The sequence below is a fragment of the Lactuca virosa genome, chromosome 8 (genome assembly GCF_052849685.1).
Source record: "Lactuca virosa cultivar CGN04683 chromosome 8, Lactuca_virosa_CGN04683_v6, whole genome shotgun sequence".
Classification (NCBI taxonomy): domain Eukaryota; kingdom Viridiplantae; phylum Streptophyta; class Magnoliopsida; order Asterales; family Asteraceae; genus Lactuca; species Lactuca virosa.
Genome location: NC_136433.1, coordinates 351,075,560 through 351,086,239, shown reverse-complemented (window position 1 = coordinate 351,086,239; position 10,680 = coordinate 351,075,560).

Below are 10,680 nucleotides of genomic sequence, written 5' to 3'. Positions count from 1 at the left end.
ATTCTAAGGGCTTTGAAGCTCATATCTGGTTCATTCTATGGTCTAAATGGATAAAGTTTCCAACTTTATCCCTTTAGACTCTCCAAGAGGTAAAGATCTCAACTTCTAGGTCAAAAAACGACAAAACACAACTTGGCTTAATCAATAAGCACTTAATCTTGAAGACCTCTTATCCAACATTTCCATAAAGGTTTCGAGAACCATAACTAACATAAAAATCCATGCTTTTTCATACATTCATGCCCAATGCATGTCTTGAACTCCTATTAGGTCAAAATTACGGTTAATGGCCAAAAATCCATGCATGACACCAAAACTCATTTTTAATCTAGATCTAAAGAACCAAATACTCCAAATGGCCTGGAGATTCATAAAGTTGAAAATGTTATACCACATCTCAATCTCATCAAGAGATGAAGAAAAAGGGACGAAATCTGAGATCTAGCAACTTAGCAAGGAAAAGGTTAGGTTTTGGACACTCACCATGGTCCAGTAGATGTGATATCTGATGTAGATGATGCTTGTAAGGTAACTTCAACACCAAGGTTTGCTTCTCCTTCAAAGATCACTAAAAACATCAATAATGAGCTAACACTTGCAATGGAGGCTAGGGTTAGGGTTTCTGGTTTTGATAGGGTGGTGGAGACTGAATGATCATGAAACCCTATCCTTAATGTTTTTTAAATTGGGCCCAAAACCTAAAGATTTGGGTTTTCACCCAAAACACATCGGCCATGCCATGCCATCTATCAACCTATACCAAAAATGAATACCGTCATGTCGTTCCATCTATGAACCCAAAACCTAAATATTAGGGTTTTCACCCAAAATACATCGGCCATGCCGTGCCATCTATGAACCCATACCAAAAATGAATACTGTCTTGCAACAACGAATAAGGATCCACTAAGGAACTCAACGAGTTACTGTTGATAAACAACGGAGACTTTTCCAACAAGTCAAAATCCTACCAAAAATGAACCCATACCCAACAGCTACTAAGCCATCAACATTATTCCCATACTGCTCAAAATACCCAATTATGCCAAAGACCAAGCGAATTAAACCATACGGATCTCCACAACATAACTACCAACCCAATACATAAGTGAAATCCATGAGGGTCAACGACACCTCATGATACCATCCAACCATTGGGATGAGAAGTTGATGGTTCCTCACCGCTCTTTCCCTCACCCAATCTCAGCCATGAAGATTCCCGACCATCGTCTAGTGGGCCTATAGACATACGACGATCATCCCACCGACCTGCATGACTCCAATCAACGTCGCTCTTAACACTTACCAAGACCATAAGTGTAATACCATACTACAATATGTAGTCCTTCTACAGCCTTACAACCATTCCTGGTACGACCCAACTCATCCTATAAATGCTACGATCCAATTCATAGACTTACCACATTCAACACTCGTCTACCAACCAAGTGAACGCTACGACTACCTCATAGTCTTACAACACCTCTACAAATGACATGGGCCCAGCCCATGGTCTTGCCAACCACCTACAAGAATACCTAATCAAAGATCAATATGATTCGAACCCCCAACCTGTCGAACCCTATCAAGCGTTCGGGTTGGGCTTCGAACCCCAGAGCCTTCATCAGATAAGAACAGGAAGAGAGGTCGTAACACAACCCTCTTCTTGAACCTAGCCATGGATACCAAATGCGTCCCTACCTTTGTTTCATGTCCCCGAATGAGTTAACCTAAATTCCTTAATCTCTGATTCCTTGATTACAACCAAAACTCAACTATTCTCTTGACCTTAGATACGAACTCCAAGTTAAACAACACTTGAAATTATTTTCGTTACTCCCAAGCAGTTCTCCCCCACTTGTTATGAGCCACTCCCTAACAACTTCAATAATTTCACTATACGCCCACCATCCATAGTGTCCAGACCCTAATATTTCCAGTTTGCGATCCCCATCCATATCAATAAACATTTCTACCATAAAACCTTCTCAAATTAATTTTACAATTTATATAATCGAATAGATCGTACAATTGCTCAATTGATTGAACCAAACTTCCTGCTTGAAGGAAACTCCATAATTAACTTGAATGCTATCAGAACCGAGATCAGATTGACTCCTTTCCAACCTTACTAGCACGAATCGTCGAACTTGGATTCCACACAGACCCAAACTCCTTCCAGAAACTAGTCAACATTGCTCCGGAACTCTAATCATGGGTCTAAAAACATTCGTTGCTCCACATTTGAATAATGATTGATACACCCATAGCACCGTCAATTGATACTACTAAAAAATTCTCGAACAATCTCAACCACTAAACAAAACACGTGACGAAGTTCATCCACCAAACCCTGAAGTAGGTTGATAAATCCACAATAGCTCTACCCTTACTAATGATAGTGATCGGTTCAATAAGCTAACTAATCCTTCAATTAATATACAGTCTGATTTGCACGTGCTTCTCTTAACTCTATTTCGTTGTCCCATAATGGACAATCGGCTACAGTGAGATCTTGTCTAGATGCTTCCGTCGCAAAGACTACATGTACAACCTTGAAAACAAGAATCTGACAGCAACTCACCTTGCACCCGCTTCTTATCAATCCCTCAATCCTCTCCACTATAAAAGATCTTGACAATATCGAACACCAAAATCCATCGAACTTATACCGCAACTTCCTCCAACCCATCATGCTGGAACCATCAAAATCAATCTGGCTATTGATCCTTCAAGAGGAACACTCAGTCTCCCCCCTCCCACCCACTTCAGGGGTTGATCTCTCATTGGATGACATCTTCCACGTCGAAGCCTAAAAATGGTTCATCGAGATACTTTCTAAACATAAATCTCAGTATGCAAAATGGCGTATGACAATTTTTCAATAATAACCAGCAATCGCAAAGAAATCCTAAACCTTGGATGGAGACGTTAGAAACTTTCCCAACAACATAGCTTCCAACCCTTCACGAACGATCCCCTTACCTTATGATTTACGAAGCACCCCAAAGGTTGAATCCATGATCCATTAAAACCTATAGATACTAACATAATAGTTCTAAAATTCTAACTATACGAATGACTATCATTTGTTGGCACCACACCAATCAAGTACATATCCATTCTCGATAAAACTGAAGATCAAAATTCATACCTAAGATATCTTGCGATGAAACCTTGACCTCCTTCCGGACGATGGGTGTTGGGTCTTGCACTCCCTCCGCTACACATGCAGGACAGTCGGGTTTGAGATGACCCAGCTGGTGACAGTGAAAACACGTCTGACCCTTCTTGCAGTCATGAACGACATGCCTTGTCTCTCCACACTTTCCGTAGATATCAAGGTCCCCCTGACTTCCAGTACCCAGGTTAAGAACCTTGAACTCTTTTCCCATCAACGAAAATGATAAATCATGAGCCCTCTTTCTCTTTTTGTGTCAGGTTCCCACATCAAGATTCCCCTATATTCCCATCAGTAGTCTCTCACACTATCTGCAAGGCTGCAGTCCGCTCCTTGAACTTAGCAATCAAACTATTAGTGATTCGAACAGTGATATCGGGCAACTCTTCAAGTAATATCCGTGAAACGTTAGTGGTAATCCGACCGTGTAACCCTGTGTCATCTGAATAAACCTCGGAGGACTCTGCTTCCCCCTAGACATCGACATCCTATTAAACAAGACCAAACTATCAACATTAATCCATCACACTTTACCCACTATACAAACAACTACATATAAATCCTCTATTGGCTTCAAAGAATCCTCGTGACTTTCCTCAATTCGAGTATGGATCATGTGCTTCTAGTAGTATGGGCCCAATACTACCTTCCACACCTATCCATATTTTCCTCTACAATCATCCTGAATCTTCTAAGTCACCTCCTCATAATGATACTCCCAAAACCCACTAAACAACGCACCATTCGCACTAAAGCACTTCCTAGGCTCTCCTAGGATCCCTACCTCACCCTGCCATCAGCTACTATAAGGCCCCTATTAATGTCAGCTAACTACTTCTTGAATACAATCACATGCAACAAAACTTAAATAATATTATACTAAAAGACTCAAACCTACGATGGTTGGACTCAGACAATATTTGCACAATAGGACCAAATCATTCACTCTAAGATTATTTAACCTTTGCAACATGTAACCTAACGTATTCATTTAATAGTTAACTCACATCAATATGAGCCCTACAAAGCACAAAGCAAGCACACACTAAGCAACCATAGTAATAATGTTAGTTCCATCTAGCATAACAAGGAACTCTCCTAGGCTATCAAGCATCATACAACATGCAATTTTATCATGCAATTCCTGAAGATCATTAGCCTATATACTATCATGCAATTCTATCAATACCCAAAACAATTATGGATATCTTAGGGAATCACTTTCCTTGGCTCTGGCTGATTGTACACATCGCATCCTTATTGTCGATTCTTTTATGGTTAAATTTTGGAAAACATTTTGTAGATCCTTAGTTTGAGTCTGGAATCACACAAGTGTTCATCCAATTCTCTCAAACTCGGGCTTTGATACCCACTTGTAACATCCCAAAAATCACGATAAATTTTTTGGCTTTTCATTTAAATACAATCATTGCGTTAATAAAACCCAAGTCACAAACATAGGTTTCAAATAAAAATGTCTAAAAAATCAGAGTATCCAAACAGGCATAAATCAAAAACTGCAGAAGATGTGTACAATCATTCCTTCTCCTTTCCCCGATCGTCTGAAGTACCTGAAACAATGAATCCATAACTATAAGCCCAATCTTAGTGAGTTTCCCAAAATACCTAACACATCATAAATACAATTACAGTACATGCATAAGGGTTTGTTGGCCATAGCCTCAACCCAACCATCCGAGTTTGTAGACGTAGAGTCTCAACACAACGATTCAGATTTGTTAACATAAAGTCTCAACCCAACCATCCAGTTTTATTGATCCACCGCACGAAGCAGTACCTCAACCCAACCATCTTGGTTTGTTGGCTTTTCGCCTCAACCCAACCATCCAAATATGTTGACATATGCAAATAACAGTTAGCCATATAATGGTCCTACATCAAGTACATAACACATCAAATGGGGCGGCTTTGGTTCCTTCGACCCATACGCATAGTGAGAACTCACCTCACAGTTTAAATGATAATGAACTAATCACTGCTCCAACACTGACTCTATAGATCACCTATAACACAAACAACGATTCAGCCTCAATCCACTCCTCAAAATACCCCAAATGGTCTCCTTAAGTCAAACTTGGTCAAAGTCAATGGTCAATGGTCATAAGTCAAAAGTCAACCTACAGTTGGTCGCCACGTCGTGGCCATCTTTGGCCATGCCGTGACAACGTAACAACAAAACAGACGATCCCTACCCAATTTCCATGTTGTGGCGACCTAAGGCCATGATGTGGGCACTAGGTTCCTAACAACTTAATGGGTTAGGTCATTTTCTTCGATTCTAAGGGCTCCAAAGCTCAGATCTTGTCCATTCTATGGTCTAAATGGATAAAGTTTCCAACTTTATCCCTTTAGACTCTCCAAGAGGTAAAGATCTCATTTCCTAGGTCCAAAAAGGGTAAAACACAACTTGGCTTAATCATTAAACACTTAATCTTGAAGACCTCTTGTCCAACATTTCCATAAAGGTTTCTAGTGTTGGGTTTTGAGCACTATAACACTCCTATGGTGCACATGCAACCCTAAATACTTTGGATCTATGTTTTCTCTATTATACATGCATAGTTTCAATTTTTTCCAAAGCATTGTCCTAACTTGCATACATATTGCTAATTGAGTAAAACATCTAGATAGATGACATACCTTTTGAAGGACTTGTAGTTCTTGACCCTTGAAACCTTGAGCACCTCAAGTGTGATACCTCTAATGGTTCACAAACACCAATATGCAAGAGGATGGTGTAAGAGAATAAGCTATTTGTCTCAATGAGAAGGCGCAACCAATTTTGGTCTATGGAGGGTTCTATTTATAGTGTTGGACATGCTAGGGTTACACTTGGTAAACCCTAATAACCCATGACTTTCCACATTCTCATGCTCCATGGTTTTAACCTCCATAGACTATCCATGGATTAGTTTAGCCCACAATCATGGATCATTAGCACACACCACAAGAATGATTGATTTACATAATCAATCCCCATATATTTAATTAGTCTCTTTTGATCAAAAAATTAATAAATTAATTCTTGATCAATACTAATTAAATAATTCTGTATTAATATATTATACTTGTAATATATTAATATACCATAAATAACCTTATTCTCAAAATTCATCCTATCAAATTGCACTGGTGAAGACAACCCAAAAGGACCATCCTACAATCGGGTCAAGTACATACCAGTTATAGTTATGGGCTTAGACAACAAATCCAACAGTCTCCCACTTGGATAAGTCTAATAACTATTACTGCTAATGTACTTCAGGATCTGACTTAGCAATCGTAAGCTTTCAAAAGTCGCTGTCGAACTCTGACCTAGTCAGTGACACGTCCTTCAGATATCTGATCATATACTCCTCTGTTCTCAAGATATCTATGCGGACAAACACATGAAACATAGTCATACTTATTGTCCTACAATTTGTTTCCGGATTTCTGACTTGTCTGACATATAACATAACTGAACACATCAATTTAGTTCTGACCGGGCCCGACACATAAGTCAAAATAGAATCATCGAGGGGCCCAAGATATCGCTTTTAATCCTCTTAGGATAAAAGGAACATATAAACTTCGACATTATATGCTTGTACTAACTACTCATCAAATCATGCACAACGACATGTTTTATAACATCAAGTTACTGATGCGTTTTCATGCCATCAATGCACAACCAACTCGTAGTCAACAACTCATATATCTTGGTTTAAAGATTATATGATATTATCATCTCACAATCACTCGTGATAAATTCCATGAAGTGATTCAGGTGAGCGCGGGTTGAATCTAATACTCAAATCTTATTTCAAGAGCACTCATGAATGGTGTAGCAAACTGTTGCTATGCCTAACTCCTTAGACAGTCTACAAGCCAACTCATGACAGTCTTATTTCATACTTACTTCCAACGTATGATTGAATGTGGATAATTTGAATAATAATAATAATCATAATTTTATTATTCTGGAAGTCAAAACATGCAAAGTGAAACAATAGTAAATAATTGACAGAAGACAGTAACTTTACTTATAAATAAAACTCCTTTTATTCAATCATAAAATGTCAATTACAATTTAGCTATTACAAGTTTCGATTTATCTAATTACTAAAACTAATATCGTTCTTTAGCCCAATGCTCCTCGCATGCTGCAAGTGCCTAACCCTAGTCAGTCCCTTTGTAAGAGGATCTGTTGGGTTGTCCTCTGACAATATCCCCTTTACCACGAGGTGCCCTTCTTTTACTTGATGTCTTATGAAGTGCTACTTTCTGTCGATATATCTGGATCTACCATGATCTCTCGGTTCCTTGGTTAAGGCAACCGCACCTTCATTATCGCAGAAATTCTCCATAGGCTCCTTTATGGATGGAATGACTCCAAGGTCTCCGATGAAGTTTTTCAACCATATCGCGTCCTTCGATGCTTCGCTTGCTGCTATGTACTCTGATTCGCACGTTGAATCAACTACAGTCTCCTGCTTGGAACTTTTCCATGTCACTGCTCCTCCATTCAGCGTAAACACCCATCCCGACTGAGAGCGGAAATTATCTCTGTCGGTTTGGAAGCTGGCGTCGCTATACCCTGTTACTCTCAAGTCATCACTCCCACCAAGGGTAAGGATCCAATCCTTAGTCCTCCGCATGTACTTAAGAATGTTCTTAACTGCAGTCCAATGAGCTTTACCAGGATTCCCTTGATATCTGCTGACCATGCTTAGAGCAAAGGCCACATCAGGGGGAGTACAAGTCATAACATACATGATCGAACCAACTGCGGAAGCATATGGTATGTGACTCATTTCTACTATCTCAGCCTCTGTACTCAGACTCTGAGTCTTACTCAGTTTGGCATTGCCTTGGATAGGTAAGTCACCTTTCTTGGAGTTCTCCATGTTGAAACGTTTCAACACCTTGTCCAAGTAGATACTTTGACTAAGTCCTATTAGCCTTTTACTTATGTCTCTCAATATCCTTATCCCTAGGATATAGGCAGCTTATCTGAGGTCCTTCATATAAAAACACTTCCCAAGGCAGGACTTAACCTCCTGCAAGGTTGGGATGTCGTTTCCTATGAGTAGTATGTCATCTACATACAGTACCAGAAAGCTCACTATACTCCCACTAGCTTTAACATATACACAGGACTCATCCTCGCTTCTCGAAAATCCAAACTCTTTAACTTTCTCATCAAAACAAAGATTCCATCTATGAGATGCTTGTTTCAATCCATAAATGGATTTCTCAAGCTTACACACTCTATTAGGGTACTTTGCATTGACAAAACCCTCTGGATGTGTCATGTAAACATCTTTAGCCAAATTTCCATTAAGGAAAGAGGTTTTGACATCCATTTGCCATATTTCTTAATCATGAAATGCAGCTATGGCCAACATAACCCATATAGATTTAATCTTCGCTACTGGTGAGAAGGTCTCATGATAGTCAACTCCTGGAGTTTGAGTAAAGCCCTTCGCAACCAGTCGCGCTTTATATGTGTGTACTTTCCCATCCGTGTCAGTCTTCTTCTTGAAGATCCATTTGCATCCGACTGTCTTATGACCCGGTACATTGTCAACCAAGTTCCAAACTTGATTGTCATACAGGGACTGAATCTCGCTGTCCATAGCCTCTTTCCATTTTGCAGACTCGGGGCCTGCCATGGCATCCTTGTAGTTGTTAGGTTCATCCAAATTTACTAGTGTGCTATCACTGATAAATGTATCACCTTCAGCAGTAATATGGAAACCATAAAACTCAGGTGTATTTCTAACTCTACTGGAACGCCTCAAAGGTAAGGACTCGTCAATTGGATCAACCAGAGTTTCCTCCTCAAGTTGATTGCTAGTGTTTTAGGTTCCTTCACCGCTTGACTCTTGAAGCTCTTCAAGGTCAATTTGCCTCCCACTGTTTCCTTGGCCTATGAGTTCTCTCTTGTGAAAGACTCCTCTCCTTGAAACGAATACAACATTGTCACTCGGTCTTTAGAAGAGATATCCAAAGGATTTATGTGGGTAGCCAATGAAAATACATCGCTCACTCCGAGGTTCGAGCTTGTCGTGAGTTTCTTTTCTCATAAAAGTATCGCAAAAACCAAACTTTGATGTGGTCTAATGTGGGAACTTTCCCTGTCCACATCTCGTGAGGTGTTTTGGAAACCTTTTTGGTAGGGACTAGATTAAGGATATGGGCGGTAGTCTCTAAGGCATACCCCCAGAATGAGATAGGTAATGAAGCTCGACTCTTCATGGAACGAACCATTTCTACCAAGGTTCTATTGCGCCTCTCAGCCACACCATTAAGTTGTGGTGTCCTAGGTGGCGTCAATTGTGAAACAATTCCACATTCCTTAAGATAGTCAAGGAACTCGATAATAAGATACTCTCCTCCATGAACGAACCTGCCCAATTGATTCTCCACTTCTTGCTTAAACTCTTTGAAATTTTCAAAGGTTTCTGACTTATGCTTGATTAACTAAATATACCCATATCTACTATAATCATCAGTAAAACTCACATAGAAGCGGTTAGCATCCCTTGTGGCAGTTCTGAATGGTCCACACACATCAGTGTGTATGAGATCCAACAGACCTTCACCCCTTTCACAAGTACCAGTGAAGGGTGACTTGGTCATCTTTCCAAGTAAACAAGATTTGCAAGTGTCATCCGAATTTAAGTCGAATGACTCCAAAACTCCATCCTTTTGGAGTTGGGTTATGCGCTTCTTTTTGACATGTCCAAGACGACAATGCCACAAGCATGCTTTATCCAAATCATTGGAAGAATCAATATTTAACACATTATTTCCTAAATTATCTACAACCATCACAGTTTCATATATACCATTGCAAGGTAATGCTTCAAAATAAAATACACCATTACAATAAGCATAAATACCACCATTTTCATTATTGAAAGAAAATGTAAAACCTTGTTTATACAAGCTGTGAAAGGAAATTACATTTCTCGCCATATCGGCCGAGTAACAACAATTATTCAATTCTAAATTTAAACCATTACTAAGCAATAAAGAATAAACTCCAATCTTGGTCACATGCGACACTTTCCTATTTCCCATGATTAAGTTTATCTTCCCGTGCTCAACATCCTTACTTCTATTTAGTCCCTGCAAATCAGAACAAATGTGAATACCACAACCTATATCAAGGACCCAAGAATAAGCATGTGATGAGTTATTAGATTGAATAGTGTAAATACCTGCAAAGGAGGGTTTGATCTTCCCATCCTTTATGTCCTGCAAGTAATTGGGGCAGCTTCGTTTCCAGTGCCCTTTATCATGACAGTGGAAGCACTCTGCTTCCTTCGGATTGGAAGAGGGATTAACAGAACCAGCTTTGGTCCCACTTGAAGAGGATCCATCAAGAGACTTTTCCTTGCGGCTCTTGTAGGGAGCCTTCCTCTTCTTTCCCTTCCCATGTCCGATTGCCAGAACAGGGGAAGAAGTAGTTGTAAGAGTAGACACAA